Consider the following 16,848-nt stretch of genomic DNA (forward strand, 5'->3'; position numbering starts at 1 on the left):
TTAGTTCTGGATCCTTGGAACAGAGTCACAGATAACAGTTCTGATATTTCTGATCCGGCTCGAAGGACCAAAATAAATGTCAAGAGATTTATTCTAAATGACACTTCTTCAGCTGAGAGTCTAAGAGTGAAGAGACACACACTGTAGATCTTTACTTGCAAGGGCGGTCACAGAACGCTCACAACAGAGTGGGGGCCCTGTGATCCGCGCTCTGTTCTTGCACTTGTCTTTATTTATATGCAAAAATAATACAACAGTGAATACGTCTATTCATAGGCAGAGGAAAGTTAGTGCGTAGGGAGTGAAGATAAGAGTGGTTCAGATGTGTGTGTGTTGTGGGATACAGAAAGACACGGCCTCTCTTCTTGTTAGGGAGCGTCAGATAAAAGTGTCCAGCTCTCCTCTTCCTGCTTGTTCAGCTATTATCGCTGTGAGAAAGAATTTATAAAACAGTCCTGTAGTGGACAACAGTCTAAGTCATCAAAAGGTCAACATGCAGTATTCTATCATATGCAAACTTATATCATTAAAAGCTTATACTGACTACTAAGTACAATTTTCCATTGACAGGTTACTAACCTGCAAAACAGGGAAATGATGAGACAGAGACGACTGGTGAAGTTTCTCTTTGCCTCGCTTCTGCCATATTGGAGAGGAGGACCTATGACCTCGCTATTCTGTCTCACTGACCAATGCGCCACCCGGAGGCCGGGGGGTGCAACTACCTCTTACACATAGTTCACTTCGGTGACAAATCTCTCATTCTTAACAAGTACTACTTCTAATGGGATCACACATTAGTGTGTCACACAAGCATCCGCACATAGCTCCCATGCTCCTCCAGGTGTGTTACGGCATCATGGAGTGCTGTGGCTACAGCATCTTCCGTGGACCGGTTTGCTCTGTAGGCAAACTGGTGTGGATCCAGGCTGCGAGGCAGGGCTGCTGTGATGTGTCTGCAGACCAGCTTCTCAAAGCATTTCATTACCACTGGGGTGAGTGCCACTGGTCTGTAGTCATTCATACTGGTGATGTGGGGCTTCTTAGGCAAGGGGACTATGGTGGAGGACTTCAGGCAGAGTGGGACAGTCGCCTGTGCGAGGGATTTGTTGAAGATCCTGGTGAAGATCGCAGCCAGCTGTTCTGCACAATCCCTCAATATTCGACCTGGTACACCATCAGGACCCACCACCTTCCTCGGGTTAATGGCCTGCAGAGTGCACCTCACCTCGTGTTCTTCAAGGTTGAGAGTGGTGCTGCTGTGAGCTGCGTGTTGCTGCTGTGGCTCCAATACCTCCAGTACCATGGCCTCAAAGCGGGCGAAGAAGATATTCAGCTCCTCCGCCAGCGCCAGGTCACCTTCCGCAGCTCCGAGATTGATCTTATAGTTGGTTAGATGCTGGATCCCCTGCCACACCTGCCGGCTGTTGTTACTCTCCAGATGGTCCTCAATCTTCCTCCTATAGTCCCCCTTCGCCTCTCTGATGCCTCTTTTCAGGTTGGATCGGGCTACAGTGTAGTGGTCCCTGTTGCCAGACCTGAACGCGATGTTCCTCTCCTTCAGCAGCTGCTTGACCTCCCGGGTCATCCAGGGCTTTTGGTTGGGATAAGCCCGGAAACATTTGTCTGCTGTAACAGTGTCTATGCAGTGTTTTATGTAGCAGAGAACACTGTCTGTGAACATTTCCAGGTCCTGATGTTCAAAGATATCCCAGTTAGTCCCGTCAAAACAGTCCTGCAGCTGCTGAGAGGTGCCCTCTGGCCATATGGTAATAGTCTTTGTGATGGTGGGAGCAGTTTTCTTGAGGGGGGAATATGCAGGTATTAGAAACAGTGACAAGTGGTCAGACTGACCCAGATGTGTCAGAGGTCTGGCCCTGTAGCCCATTTTGATGTTGGAATAAACTTTGTCCAGAATCTTGTCACCCCTAGTGGCACACTTGACGTGCTGGTGGAATTTGGGGATTGCTGTTTTTAAGTCTGCATGATTGAAGTCCTCTGTTACGATATGTATAGCTTCAGGGTAAATGCTCTGTATGTTATTGATGTTTGTATGCAGAAGTGCGATCGCCCAGTTAGCATTAGCATCTGGTGGAATATAAACAGCTGTTATTATGACAAGGGTGAACTCCCTCGGTAGATGGGCCTGCCTTTGATAATCATATATTCTATGTCCAGTGAACAGTGATGGTCTGTTAACACTGTGTTGAGCCCCCCTCCTTTGCACTTACCGGAGTCCACTGTTCAGTCATGTCACTGTGTGGTGTAGCCTGCTAGCTCAATAGCAGGCCCACAAAAATATTTGTGGGCCTGTTTTCTTCCCTTGTAACATCTGCATCAATAAAAGCTCGTCTGGCCTCAAACTCCAGGTCCAAAATTTGAGCAATGTCACTTTGGTTGGGTTTTGCATTTGGTTTCTTATACATGTTGCTCAAGGTTTTGTAATGTCTTGCCTGCATCTTCAGGCTGTCATGGTCTGCTAGGGAAAGCAAAGAGCAATTGTAAGACAAGGTGTAACTACTAGACTTCAGAAAATCCAGATTTTTCTAATCAGTAATTTCTAACAAGGTTGTAGGATTATTTTTAAGTTACTGTTTTCAGTTTAATATTTATGAGAATTAATGTTTAGGTTAAATATGTTTAAGTAATGAACTGACCCTATATGTCCTGATCATTTCCCTTTATGTCCTTGTCCTATAATGATCATGGATTTATGTTAATTGTTACTTCGAACAGAATCAAATATTAAAAGGAAAGTTAAAGATGCCCATGAATAAAATCATTGTGAAAACAAGGTACAGTTTGTTTACTGTGTATACCGTTCACAACAGTGTGGACAGTGATTATGAGCTGATGGATAAAAATCTTTTAGGTAATTTGATCTATGACAGAAACACTGTGATAAAGCATGATAGATGTGACCAGCATGAGGATTTACATGTGTAAATAATCAGTACTGAATAACACTACAACAAAAGGTATTAAAATATATACTATTGTCTGGTGATTGTGTGCAACACTGTGTGTGTGCTATGGCTAACTGGCAAGATGGTATGAGGGATATATCATATGTTGACAAGCCAACGCGTTAATGCCACACCATTGTGATTTGTGGAATAAACATTTAGAAAGGGGTTCATTGTTGTAGCCATATGGTGGAACGAGTTGTAAGAGGAGACACAGTCAGCAGATAGAGAGGTAGCTAAGGGTGACGGTGGACTTACCAACATCGTTATCTGGAGTTGGTGGACCTATAGCAGCCCTGGGTGCAGAGCATGAGGCTGACTTAGATAATAGTGGTGAAGCCAGGGTATTATTGTTTGACTGTGTTGGTACAGTAGAGTGCTGGAATTTTGATGCTTTCTCTGAGAATAAAAGTAGAGGATGAACAGAATTTAATAACAGGAAATGGCTAGAAAGTTAAGGCAAATATTCAAAACTGTCTAAATCTTGCAATACACTCTGAATGACGTTTGAAGTTTTATATGTCCAAAAGTCATTACTACAGCAGACCAAAGTACACACCTGCATTTGAGTTGTCCTTGCTGAGGTCAAGTATAGTATAGTCACTTGAACCACTTGCTTCGCCACTTAGGTCACCTTCAGTTCCATTGTCTATGTCGTCTGAGCTGAAAATAATCTTCCTGGGCCTGCCCCGCTGCAGCATGGAACCCTGCTTCCTCCTTGGAGACTTCATATTTTGGAGTCGTTTGTACAGTTTGGTGTAGATGGTCAGCTGTGGTAAAATAATATATATTTGTACATTCTTTTTTTTTTTAATCTCGCTCAATTTTAGATATTGTAGTGGCAAAAGAATGACTTACATATGGCATGTGTGTGTTAGCATCACGTAACATAGGGTAATAGTCGACAATCTTCTGTGACATTGCTCTCATTTCAAGTTTGGAGGGGTATCCTACTTCTTTCCCCATGGGCCTAGCACGGAGGATTGCAACCATGCTGGTGACTGTGTTCCTTATAACGGTGTGTTCACACCGAACGCGATAGAGGCGGCCAGAGCGTCAGGTTTACATGTAAAGTCAATGGAAAGAGTATGGCAAGCCATTAGTGCCAAAATTCGCCACGTTTCTAACCCGTTTGATTAAGAAATGGCGTAAAAAACGCCGTTTAATTTTTCAAAACGCCGAAAAAAACGGCGTTCTGTTTCGACAAACGCCGTTTTTTCCGACTCTCACATGGCGCCCTGAACGCACCATCCGAGCGACGTAAAAAGCGGCGTTCAAAGACAGACGGAAACGCCGTTTTTTCCGCCACTCGGCAGAAAACGCCGTTCAAAGATGCATAAAAACGGCGTTTTTTACGGCGTTCTGTGCCAGCTGTAACGGCGTTTAAAACGGCGTTTTATTGAAATTATGCAGGGCACTCCCCATGGTTCCCTCTTCCAATTACTTTCAACTCATTTCACCCAATCAAAGAAGAGGAAGTGCAGACCACACTAATGCATCACCGATTCACCTTGCTGCTAAGTGATTGCCTATTCAGTACCAGTGCTTGTCACAGTATTGAATTGTATTATAATCCCACTATGCATTTTGATGTTTAAAGCATGATCAAGCAAACAAACGACAGAATACTTTTTAATGAAACCTTAACTGTGTTACCTGTTATGGCAGCTAACAGGTAATGAGCAGAGCTAGCTCTCTATTTGGATACTCGGTGCATGGCTCCTTTGTTTACGTTAGGGATCAGCTGTTAGCGCTGCGCCCTGCAGCTGCGCTACCGGCAGACAGACCCTACGTCCCCAGTGAGGGAAGAGACGGGGGTGATGTCTCCCGAGAAGGACACCTTACACACCATCTCTCCTTCCTGTAACCACTGTAAATGTGAGATCGCTCCCTGATATGATCGAGGAGCTAATGACGCTAACCCGGTCACAGTGGCAGTACCCCGACACTGCCCGGTACTCCCTCTGTGAGTAGACTGCCCGGCTTCCAGCTGCTGCGGGCGGACAAGACGAGAGACAGCGGTGAGAGGAAAGGAGGGGGACTGGCAGTGTTTGTTAAAGACAGTTGTGGGACCCCTGGGCACATCGCTGTGAAAGAACAACTCTGCAACAACACAAACATTGAGCTATTAGCCGTTAGCATCCGTGGAGGCAGCCTGTGACTCTCTGTGGTCCGCAGACTGCAAACGCAATCTCCGAGAGCTCTTCTTCTAATATCAGGGGACTTTCATCATGTCTCGCTGGACTCCACACTGCCCACCTTCAACCAGTATGTGACCTGCCCCATCGTAGTCAATAAAACATTGTACTTAATGTACAGTGTTGGGAAGGTTACTTTTAAAATGTATTCCACTACAGAATACTGAATACATGCCCCAAAATGTATTCTGTAACGTATTCCGTTACGTTACTCAATGAGAGTAACGTATTCTGAATACTTTGGAATACTTAATATATTATCATGCTGTTTACAACTACATGAATGTCCTATTGCTGTGATTTATTACTGTTACTGAAGGTCCGCGGCTCCGAAACGTAGTAAAGGGACCTCTGGCTAATACGGTGGGTTCCCTGTCGGGCTGGTAGCCGAAAACTAGCTTTACTTTGTTGTCTGGGTCAACTTTGCTTGCGGGAGACAGAGAGAGGCGTTGAAAGGCTTCTCCAACAGAACTTATTTTTTCCGGAGGAAAACACGAACACAGTGTACAGTTGAGTCTTAATAGCTTACTTACAAATGGGCTGCTCAGGCACTCTTCTTGGCTGCTGTGGTTATTATTATATTTACATGCTTCCAGCTCCCGTTTTTGCTCCGTGACAGCTCGGACTTTTCCTTTCTCTCCCTCCCTCGCTCACAGACACATAACGGGTATGGTAGTCCATTCTCCCTGCAGCACGGACTACACTGCCCATCAGGCTACATGCTTTAGAGCCATGCCTGTAGCATTCTGCCTTTTAGCTTAGCACAACAACAACAACAAAAAAAGCGCTCTCTCACCCAGGAAACACGCAGAGAGAGAGCGTCACCCTGTAACCATGGCAACCGTAACGCTGCCGCCTGGAACAACATTACGTAGCTGTCAAACAAACCCAAACAATCCTGACCCGCGACAATATGAAACAGGAAAGTACCGCCGTGTAATCCATTTATTTCAACAAAGTAACTGTATTCTGAATACCACCTTTTTAAACGGTAACTGTAACGGAATACAGTTACTCATATTTTGTATTCTGAATACGTAACGGCGGTACATGTATTCCGTTACTCCCCAACACTGTTAATGTATGCCAATGAAAAAGTGGCATACAGTTCATCACCTCCCTGCCCAGGGAAGATCTGATCGTAACCTAGTGTGCCTTGTCCCTGTGTGCAGCACTTAGTGTGCACGGAGCCACTAATCACCCACGCAGTGCAGAGATGGTCCGCGGAGGGCATATGAATAAATAATGAAAGCAAATAAATGACAGTATGTTTTTTCTGAAACAAACGGAGACCTTAACTTTTATCAAAATCCTTGTGTGTTCAGTTTAAAGTAATACCACTGTATAACAGCCCACAAATTTAATAATGTTAACAGTATCTCAGGAATATTTTGCCCCATCAACATGAATTAAAAAAATAGATATGCAGTTTTGAATCAGACCTGCATGTTCGTTTCCTGAAAAGTGATGTAAATAAATAATCTCAAGAACATGAAATAATTGTTTCCATGTAAACTGGAGTTGTCCTTGTCAATGTCATCAGAGTACTCTGGATGTCTTACATGAATTTGAAACAGAGAGTGGCACATGACAGCGTTGCACATAACATAACTAGTTTACCTGTATGACATGAAGTAATTAAAAAAAAAAAGAATCCATGTAACTTGGTTATGGCTTCTTTCTGATAATTGTAGATACAAATCGGCTGCAGTGTGCATTATCTTGACAAAAGTATAAGATACTGAACCCGCTGATATGATGTGGTGGAGGAATACAAATACCTGGACACCCACATATATACATTTGCTGGACTGGAAGATCAAAACAGAGGCTGTACACAAGAAGTGGATGGGCAGGCTGTTTTTTGAGAACAAGCTTATGTGTGCACCAAAATGTTAATGACAGGTGTTCTGTCAGGTCAGGTGAGTGCAGTGCACTTTAATGTGTTCTTCTTGGATCAGGAGAGCAAGCTCTGTGATTGGCCGCGCTTCAGAAGCTGTGGTGGAGAGGAAGTGAGTGAACAAACTGCCAAGCATCATGGATATTCCTCTCAATCCACCTCACCAGGTACTTCTCTAAAAGTGTGACTCAGGTCTGTTGCCCCAAAGGATACAGGAAATGCACTGATTTCCATAACAGAATCGTGTCTGTTTAAGGCTCCATGATGATAACTTTCCTGTGAGCGTTTGAAGATAACTGACATCATGGCTTTTAGCCTCATTGTTTCTGCAAAGAGATTTCTCCAGTCACTGAATCTTTTGATAAAATATATTTTTTATGCCTCTAGAGGATGGAATATTTTAAGTCTTTGCAACTTTACACTTGGGAACATTATTCTGAAATTGTTGCACAATTTGTTAATGGAGTTTTTTTGCAGATTGATCGACCTCTGCCCACATTTCCTCCAGAGCAACTCTGCTTCTCTAAGATGCTCTTTTAATATCTAATCATGTAACTGACCTGTTACTTTTAAAATATCCCTGCAGCTGTTTCTTTTTAGTACCACTTTTTCCAGCCTTCTCTTGCCCCATCCCAACTGTTTTGAAACATATTGCTGCCATCAAATTAAAATGGACTTATTTTTAACGACGTAGTCTCGGTGTAAACATTTGACATGTTTTCTATGTTCTACTGTGAACAAACTTTGCCTTTGACATTTGCAAATCACTGCTTGCTCTTTTTTTATTCACATTTTACACTCGAGTCCAGTATTTTCAGAACTATGTTTGTACAAAGCAAAACATAATGTGCTCAATAATGTTAACACTTTTTCTCTGCTGTGAACTGTCACAACATCAAACACACGCTAAACCACTTTATATCTACCACACTATACTGAGCCACTTTATTTTTTAATTATTTACTGTCACTGCTTTATAGTTGTATTTATCAAAATCAACAGCTGTAACTTTTAGATTAATCAAGTTGACTTTATCGAGATTCAGTTTCAGTTGTAAACTTTCCATTTCACAACTTCCATCTTACACACTTTAAAAATCACTCAACATTTTTTATTGTCAGTGTCACACAGCTCGTTCTTGTATCTCCACTACTCAATGGTACATAGTAAACACGTATTATAACTTTTCACATTATATGTATCCAGTCACCTATTTTGAAGTCTTTCCACTTGCTGCTATTATGTTTCAGTCAATAATTGAACTGTCTCAGTGATATGTGGAGTCCAGAAAGTATATTAAGCCAGTGATGAGTTCAATACCATGACTCCCTCTGGTGCCACTTAGTGGATTACATAGTTCTACCAGGAGGCTGCCTCGGACAAAAATCTGTAATGGGCTCAAGTGTCTCTCTGTCCGCAAGCCATGATTGTTCCACTGTTGAGTGAAGTCTTTCAAATCTCTGTTGATCCTTGGGAGATAGATGTAATGGAGAGCCCAAAGGTGCATTTCATTGTCAATGTCAATGATGCCTTCCTCCTCCAGGTGGTGAAATAAGTCACAGTAGACATTGGTCATTCCTCGCCACAGATCACCTCAGAGCCTCTCAGTTCTCTGATTATGGGTACTCCTTCCTCTTAGGGCACTTCCACGATCAAAGCCTCTGAAAATGTTCATCATCAGGCAGACAGCGTTGTTTTCCCCTCCTCTGTCTGTCCGGACCCTCGAGGGTACACCATAGGATACACGGCTCTGATGAAACTTGATAAAACGGTACTGCTACGGTTGTTGTTTGAGGCATGAAGGAAGACCACAAGACGACTGTATCCATCAATAGCCCCATCAATGACTATCCTCCACCTAAAACCGTGGTCCATAAGAAGAAAAATATTATTTCTGCTTTGTTATTGAAACAATAGAAAACACACTCTTAATTGATTTACATGTGACTATTGCATGTCAAGTTTGAATTTTGCTCTGTATGTTGCTTGCGCTGTCTGTGTTCTCTCCTCTTCCCCTTTAAACATAACCAGTTGTGTTAGAGGACTGCCCATCCCAGGGCCTGGCTCTATTGGACGTGTCTTACTGTTTAACAATTATATTTGATGTAATGCTGAATTTCACTTTGGTCAAAATAGGTGTTCAGACAAAAGACAAATCAATGTGCTTGGTTACCTTATCAGCTTGTGATTTCCAGCAATGTGCCACAATGAGTTTGGACCTGCAACCTGATATGTTCTTCGTTCTGGTCTCCGCAAAACTGCTCTAAGGGCAGCTGCTCCAGGATTCATCCGTAACATGCTTGCTCAAACCCTCCTTCGCTGTACACGTAGTCCACGTACTCGCAGGGAGGCTCTGACAGCCTCAGGACCAGTTTGTTCATTGCCAGCGACAATGTCCTGCACATGTTCATCCAAGGCACTGTCAGTCAGTTCCGCATACATTGATGCACGGGTGAAATGATACTGTCTGAAATCAGACAAAAAAACACGAGTGATTTATCACTACCATAACAACACACTTCATTACTTGACTAGTGGTGCACATTCAAATATACTAATTTTTACAATTTCACAATACCATTTAATTTGAATAAACAGTGAGTGTGTGTCACAAAGAAATGAAAGTCACACTGGTTTGAAAAGTCACTGACCGCAGACGTCTTCAAATTGTACGAAGTGAAACACTCAAAATATCAGCCATCTGAGGTGCAGTGAATCCACATGACTTCAGGAATGAAAGCTGTTCCCGAGTGATAAGGTAAAGGGATCTACCTCTACCTCTGCTGAAAACCACTGGTGCCTGGTATCCAAAACAGCCTGAAAATATATAAGCGTTTGGTAAATAGGTAAAGGCACCCCATATATCAGGTAAATATATCAGGTAAATAGGTAAATATTTGGAAAATAGGTTAAGACAGAGTCATAATTTATTTCACACTGTTGGTGAGTCAAGGAATCGACACAATATGTGCTTACCTTGTTGCCCATGCTGAGTAGACAGTTCGACATCCTGAATCAATTCAGCCAAGTCACGCAGAAGTTGATCTGCTGCAGTTACATTGATCAGTCTTCCTCTTGCCCACTGAAGGCTTCTCTGCATTGTCTCCAACCTCAAAGATATCCAAAAATTACTTCTTAATTCATGTTATATTCTCAGGCCATATTCCCCTTAAACATTTTAAATGTTAAATGTTTTCGATCTTGCTTTGATCATACCTCCTTAACGCTAACTGTAGCACATCTGGCCCAACATCGTCCATCAGCAGCTGCCGTGTACAGTCATTAAGAATGTTCTTGCACCTTGAGATGAAAATCCTCCAGGCCATACTTTGTAATGGTCTAGTTGAGTCACAACTATTTTTCCACAGTGCCTGCTCTACTTGGGGTGCTGGCTGCTCTACTTCATCGGTCCTCTGAGGATCACCACCTGAGACAAATCAAGCCAGCTGTATTTAAGACCACCGTTCACAACCAGTCTTTGCCATATTATCTGTTAACCAATGTCAGTTATTGGCCTCACGTTGCTCATAGCTCTAGTACTTACCTCTCTGTTCATGTCTTCTTAGTTACTTCCTGGACAACCTTTCACACTCGCAATAGCATCACTCCCCTGGACACGGATCTCCATTTGCTCCTCAACAGCTCACTCTTTTTTATCCATTCGTGCATTACTCCACCTGCAAACAAGTAAGACTGTTCAGACTGCCTATTTGGATCTTTTCTGAACTTCTTCCAAGACCCTCCTGACTCTGCTTTCCTTCTGCTGCAGTACCTGTAGAGGCTATGCCTACACTTGAAGCCACTGAAGGGTTTGATGGCAGGGGTGAGGCAATGTAACTGTTATGAATTAAACTTGTAACAGCCCAACTCAATCTATACTTGTCTTGTACGGTTAAGATTGTTTTTGTATTCATCAGTTTTATTTGCTTCTCTTTATTCAATGTCATTTATCATAACAGCGCAGAGTTTACAAACTGCTTGTTCTGACCAAAAACACCTGGCTTGAGTTACGTTTATCTTCAATACATTTCCATAAACACAACATACGTAAAAACACAAAAGGTGACCCGTAGCGGCACACATAAGGTAACAATACAAAAATGGGTCCCACAGTGCCGCTCCACCATCAACTCTCACACCACTGTTTCACTTGCCAAGCTCCGGCAGCCACAGATCATGTTACTGTTCCCTCGAGTATGAACTACCGTAGTCCATGTTCATAGCATTTTGCTCCTAGTTGTAGAACTCAAAGTTAACATTCATGCATTCTAGCCTTGTTTTTAATTTTACCTTTTGCATCACATACACATACTTGTCTGTTTTTTCTATTTTATTACTATATTTCTATTTCTATTGTACAGCACTTTGGTCTACCAGGTGTGTTTTTAAAGTGCTATATAAATGATGATGATGATGATGGTTATGATGTAAAGAACGTTTTCTGTTAACTTCACTCTGAGCCTGCGCTCGAATCTGCTCCTGAGTACACTTCATGTTTCTTGTTGTTTAAGGAAGAGAGTTCGATTACAGTGATACGATAGTTGTAGGACATACCCTGCTTGCTGGTGTTTTTTCGTGGACAAACTTGGACTGTATTAGAAATCTAAACATTACTGTGATCCTACAAAGACAAAAATTTAAATTATTACTTTCAACAGGTTTATATATTTAAATAAATCAAAAATTCCATGTTAGTCTTCTGAAAATTGTGACTGAGCACTTTTGGAAACACTCTGTCACAGTATTGAGACTGTGAACGGTTACAGAATACATCTGAAATAAATGTCAGATTCTAACAGGTTATAGTTCTGTTAATAGAGCTTTTGAATCTACTCTTCATACATATTCCTGTCTTTAATAACAGTATGTCAACGATGTCAACCAATATTTTCATATTTCAAACACACACCCAAGTTAAAAATTTGAATATCCATATCTTCTACTCTGCATATCTGAAAAATCAGTTTTAATAATGTTACAATTCCATTGTCAAATGTTCCCATCTATGTTATTCATCTTTTTTTATTTTAAATGCTGTCATTAGCTTTTATTTTTTTCCAACTTATTAAAAAAATGAACATGGTCTACATTGTTTTGTTCAATTGAATAAAACAACATTTTTGTATCGTACTCTGGGTTCTTGAAGACCACGCTGTCTTTTAACTTTATTCTTTATTTTCTGCATATACTGTTCTTTACTCTTTGAGGCTGTTCTCCTGCCATTCTGTGTTCCTAGTGCAAAGTCTGCATTTCTGTGTCCTATCTTTAGTTGGCTACTGCTTTATATTGTTGACGTCTAGTCTTTTGTGCACTTGCTTTTGCTTCCACTGGTCATACTTGTTTGATTCAATTCACCTGTGTCTTGTTTCTCCCAGCTGCGTCCTCTCTCCCTAATCAACTTGCGCAAGTATTTAAGCCCTCAGCTTTCCTCAGCTCCTTACTCTGTTGTTCTGTTTCAAGTTGTACACTTTGTTTGTCTACCTTGTGGCTTCCTGTGCGTTAGTTTTGGATTCTTGGAACTTTTTAAAATAATCAATATTATTATCTCTCTTCACTGCGGATTTGCCGCACTCATATTTAAGGTCAGTTTTCAGTTCATGGGGTTTGTCTTTCAGTCTGCAGTGTCGGGTTTACTGATAGCTTAACAGTCTCATTTGGCTCTTTGTATACACCACTGTATTACTAAATCCTGGTATTGTAGATAGAACTATACATGCATTTAAAAAGGCACATGCGTGCTTATCAGGGTGGACATCAAAAGCTGAAAATTCGGAACATCTGTCACGATCTAATTCAGATGAGTTTACTGAAATTGCAACTTGGTGTTGCACTATGACTTCATGGTTTGACAGTCTGTTAATCCCGTTTACTAGAAAAAGGCTCTTGGGATAATTACTCGGCTGTAGAGTTAAATCTAATATTAATATTAATACGTGGCTCTAATATTAGAGCCACGTAATTGAGCATGCGACGTAAAGTCACGTGGGCATGCCGCGTGAGCCATCGAGTCTAAACTTTTCGTTTGCGAATTGAAGCGGGTGCTCTCCAATCATCAAAAGCAACAAAGTCATTGAACACATTTATATAGTTACCTTTACGTTTACCTACCATAGATTTACTTTTTTTTTAGTACTATGCAAAAAAAGCAACCACAGAGCGACAGTCTGGGTCAATGGTGGCCGAGGCGACGGCAAGGCTAAACAAAGCATCGAAGCGTTAGGCTAGCTCTGTAACGGAATATAACAAAAGTATGAGTTCTTTGTTTCTTTATATTAACGAACTTTTTACTGTACTGAAAATAAGGAATAGAAGAAAATTCATTCTTACCTTATAATAATCGTGGTGCAGGCCAGTGCAGTGCATGAACTTATATGCCTTCTCCAGTGAATTCCGCTGAGAGTAAATGTAATGTCCCGCTCTACTGTACAAGACTTGTGAATGGCTACCTGAAGGGATGTACCACTGTGAGGGGGGGGGTGCTAGGAATAGTCCAAGTGATCGCTGCTTTAATTTTCCGGTCAACTACACATAAATTGCAAGTAGACATGACTTTATTAAAGCTGGTGAACTGTAACTAGACCAGAAATCAGTCATAACAAAAGAACATTCAATCTATTTTCTCCGGTACTTTATACCCGCTCAGTTGCAATGCAATTTAACGCTCAACTACAAATCAATGGCTTTTTTTTTATGGTGACCTGTAGGGATTTACCACTGTGAAAGAGGCTCTTTGGATGATCGCAGCTTTGATCTCTGGTCATCTATAAATAGACGTTGTTTCTTTTGTTTGTTGTAGACTTAAAATATTCCATCCTCTAGAGGCATAAAAATATATTTTATCAAAAGATTCAGTGACTGGAGAAATCTCTTTGCAGAAACAATGAGGCTAAAAGCCATGATGTCAGTGATCTTCAAACGCTCATAGGAAAGTTATCATCATGGAGCATTAAACAGACACGATTCTGTCCTGGAAATCAGTGCATTTCCTGTATCCTTTGGGGCAACAGACCTGAGTCACACTTTTAGAGAGGTGCCTGATGAGGTGGATTGAGAGGAATATCCATGATGCATGGCAGTTTGTTCACTCACTTCCTCTCCACCACAGCTTCTGAAGCGCGGCCAATCACAGAGCTTGCTCTCCTGATCCAAGAAGAACACATCAAAGTGCACTGCACTCACCTGAACTGACAGAACACCTGTCATTAACATTTTGGTGCACACATAAGCTTGTTCTCAAAAAACAGCCTGCCCATCCACTGCTTGTGTACAGCCTCTGTTTTGATCTTCCAGTTCAGCAAATGTATAAATGTGGGTGTCCAGGTATTTGTATTCCTCCACCACATCATATCAGCGGGTTCAGTATCTTATACTTTTGTCAAGATAATGCACACTGCAGCCCATTTGTATCTACAGTTACCAGAAAGAAGCCATAACCAAGTTACATGGATTCTTTTTTTTTTTTAATTACTTCATGTCATACAGGTAAACTAGTTATGTTATGTGCAACGCTGTCATGTGCCACTCTCTGTTTCAAATTCATGTAAGACATCCAGAGTACTCTGATGACATTGACAAGGACAACTCCAGTTTACATGGGAAACAATTATTTCATGTTTTTGAGATTATTTATTTACATTACTTTTCAGAAAACGTACATACAGGTCTGATTCAAAACTGCATATCTAATTTTAATGCATGTTGATGGGGCAAAAATATTCCTGAGATACTGTTAACATTATTAAATTTGAAGGCTATTATACAGTGGTATTACTTTAAACTGAGTAAAACGGTATTTTGATAAAAGTTAAGGTCTCCGTTTGTTTCAGAAAAAGCATTCTGTCATTTATTTGCTTTTATTATTTATTCATATGCCTTCCGCGGACCATCTCTGCACTGCGTGGGTGATTGGTGGCTCCGTGCACACTAAGTGCTGCACACAGGGACAAGGCGCACTAATTACGATCAGATCTTCCCTGGGCAGGGGGAGGTGATGAACTGTATGCCACTTTTTCATTGGCATACATTAAGTACAATGTTTTATTGCCTACGGTGGGGCAGGTCACATACTGGGTGAAGGTGGGCAGTGTGGAGTCCAGCGAGACATGATTAAAGTCCCCTGATATTAGAAGAAGAGCTCTCGGAGATTGCGTCTGCAGTCTGCGGACCACAGAGAGTCACAGGCTGTCTCCACGGATGCTAATGGCTAATAGCTCAATGTCTCTGTTGCAGAGTTGTTCTTTCACAGCAATGTGCCCAGGGATACCACAACTGTCTTTAACAAACACTGCCCAGTCCCCCTCCTTTCCTCTCACCGCTGTCTCTCGTCTTGTCCGGCCGCAGCAGCTGGAAGCCGGGCAGCCTACTCACAGAGGGAGTACCGGGCAGTGTCGGGGTACTGCCACTGTGACCGGGTTAGCGTCATTAGCTCCTCAATCATATCAGGGAGCGATCTCACGTTTACAGTGATTACAGGAAGGAGAGATGGTGTGTAAGGTGTCCTTCTCGGGAGACATCACCCCCGTCTCTTCCCTCACTGGGGACGCTACCGTCTGCCGGTAGCGCAGCTGCAGGGCGCAGCGCTAACAGCTGATCCCTAACGTAAACAAAGGAGCCATGCGCCGAGTGTCTAATTACGGGTGAAAAAAGAGAAGACAAAAGAAGAGAAAAGTCAACATAACTAGCACGGAGCGGTAATGCATGACGGCAGAATCTGATTGCTAAGACATAAGTTAAAGGTTAAGAGAAGTAAAGAGGAAAATAAGAAAGAAGCTCAGAAATGAGCAGAGCTAGCTCTGCTCATTACCTGTTAGCTGCCATAACAGGTAACACAGTTAAGGTTTCAGAAAAAGTATTCTGTCGTTTGTTTGCTTGATCATGCCTTAAACACATCAAAATGCATAGTGGGATTATAATACAAGTCAATACTGTGACAAGCACTGGTACTGAATAGGCAATCACTTAGCAGCAAGGTGAATCGGTGATGCATTAGTGTGGTCTGCACTTCCTCTTCTTTGATTGGGTGAAATGAGTTGAAAGTAATTGGATGAGGGAACCATGGGGAGTGCCCTGCATAATTTCAATAAAACGCCGTTTTAAACGCCGTTACAGCTGGCACAGAACGCCGTAAAAAACGCCGTTTTTATGCATCTTTGAACGGCGTTTTCTGCCGAGTGGCGGAAAAAACGGCGTTTCCGTCTGTCTTTGAACGCCGCTTTTTACGTCGCTCGGATGGTGCGTTCAGGGCGCCATGTGAGAGTCGGAAAAAACGGCGTTTGTCGAAACAGAACGCCGTTTTTTTCGGCGTTTTGAAAAATTAAACGGCGTTTTTTACGCCATTTCTTAATCAAACGGGTTAGAAACGTGGCGAATTTTGGCACTAATGGCTTGCCGTTTGGGGCGTTTTCGCTCGCGCCTGTCGCGTTCGGTGTGAACACACCGTTACAGTCCTTTTCCTTTCCACTGTGAAGCAATGCAAAGTACTGACTGCGCACCATGTCCAGTTCTGAATCTGTATACACCACATACTCCGGTGGGTCTGGCATTTTCATTGATTTGTCAGCAGTGCAGGAAATGGGAGTGGAAGTTTGAGGCTGACATTCAGACACATCAAAGCCTAAGGGTTTACTCCCACTTCGATGGCATGTATTGGCATCTTGTTCAGTAGTCTCTAACAATAACAGTTGCGGGATATTAAAAAAAAAAAAACCAATTAGGCAAATTAATGCTAGACAATAATATATTCTAGCATTAATTAAAATATTCTTAGTTGTATAATGTCTGTTTA

At 42.0% G+C, this 16,848-nt stretch overlaps 2 long non-coding RNA genes across 4 annotated transcripts; both read right to left on the bottom strand.

Annotated features, from left to right (window-relative positions):
* Window positions 1-8,338: 8,338 nt before the first annotated feature.
* LOC106097577 (uncharacterized) lies at window positions 8,339-13,406 on the bottom strand. 3 transcript variants are annotated; one of them, XR_002061261.2, is made up of 7 exons: window positions 13,392-13,406; window positions 10,609-10,741; window positions 10,281-10,491; window positions 10,041-10,174; window positions 9,716-9,881; window positions 9,238-9,531; window positions 8,339-8,922 (listed from the first exon to the last, which is right to left on the bottom strand). It is a non-coding gene; the product is annotated as an uncharacterized LOC106097577 (long non-coding RNA). The 3 variants fall into 3 exon arrangements; XR_002061262.2 differs by lacking the exon at window positions 13,392-13,406 and adding an exon at window positions 11,619-11,633; XR_002061260.2 differs by lacking the exon at window positions 13,392-13,406 and having other exon boundaries at window positions 10,609-10,815.
* A 1,627-nt stretch (window positions 13,407-15,033) lies between these two features.
* LOC112846075 (uncharacterized) lies at window positions 15,034-16,442 on the bottom strand. The gene is made up of 2 exons (XR_003218892.1): window positions 15,868-16,442; window positions 15,034-15,690 (listed from the first exon to the last, which is right to left on the bottom strand). It is a non-coding gene; the product is annotated as an uncharacterized LOC112846075 (long non-coding RNA).
* Window positions 16,443-16,848: the final 406 nt, after the last annotated feature.

Source organism: Oreochromis niloticus, linkage group LG3, assembly GCF_001858045.2.
Source record: "Oreochromis niloticus isolate F11D_XX linkage group LG3, O_niloticus_UMD_NMBU, whole genome shotgun sequence".
NCBI lineage: Eukaryota > Metazoa > Chordata > Actinopteri > Cichliformes > Cichlidae > Oreochromis > Oreochromis niloticus.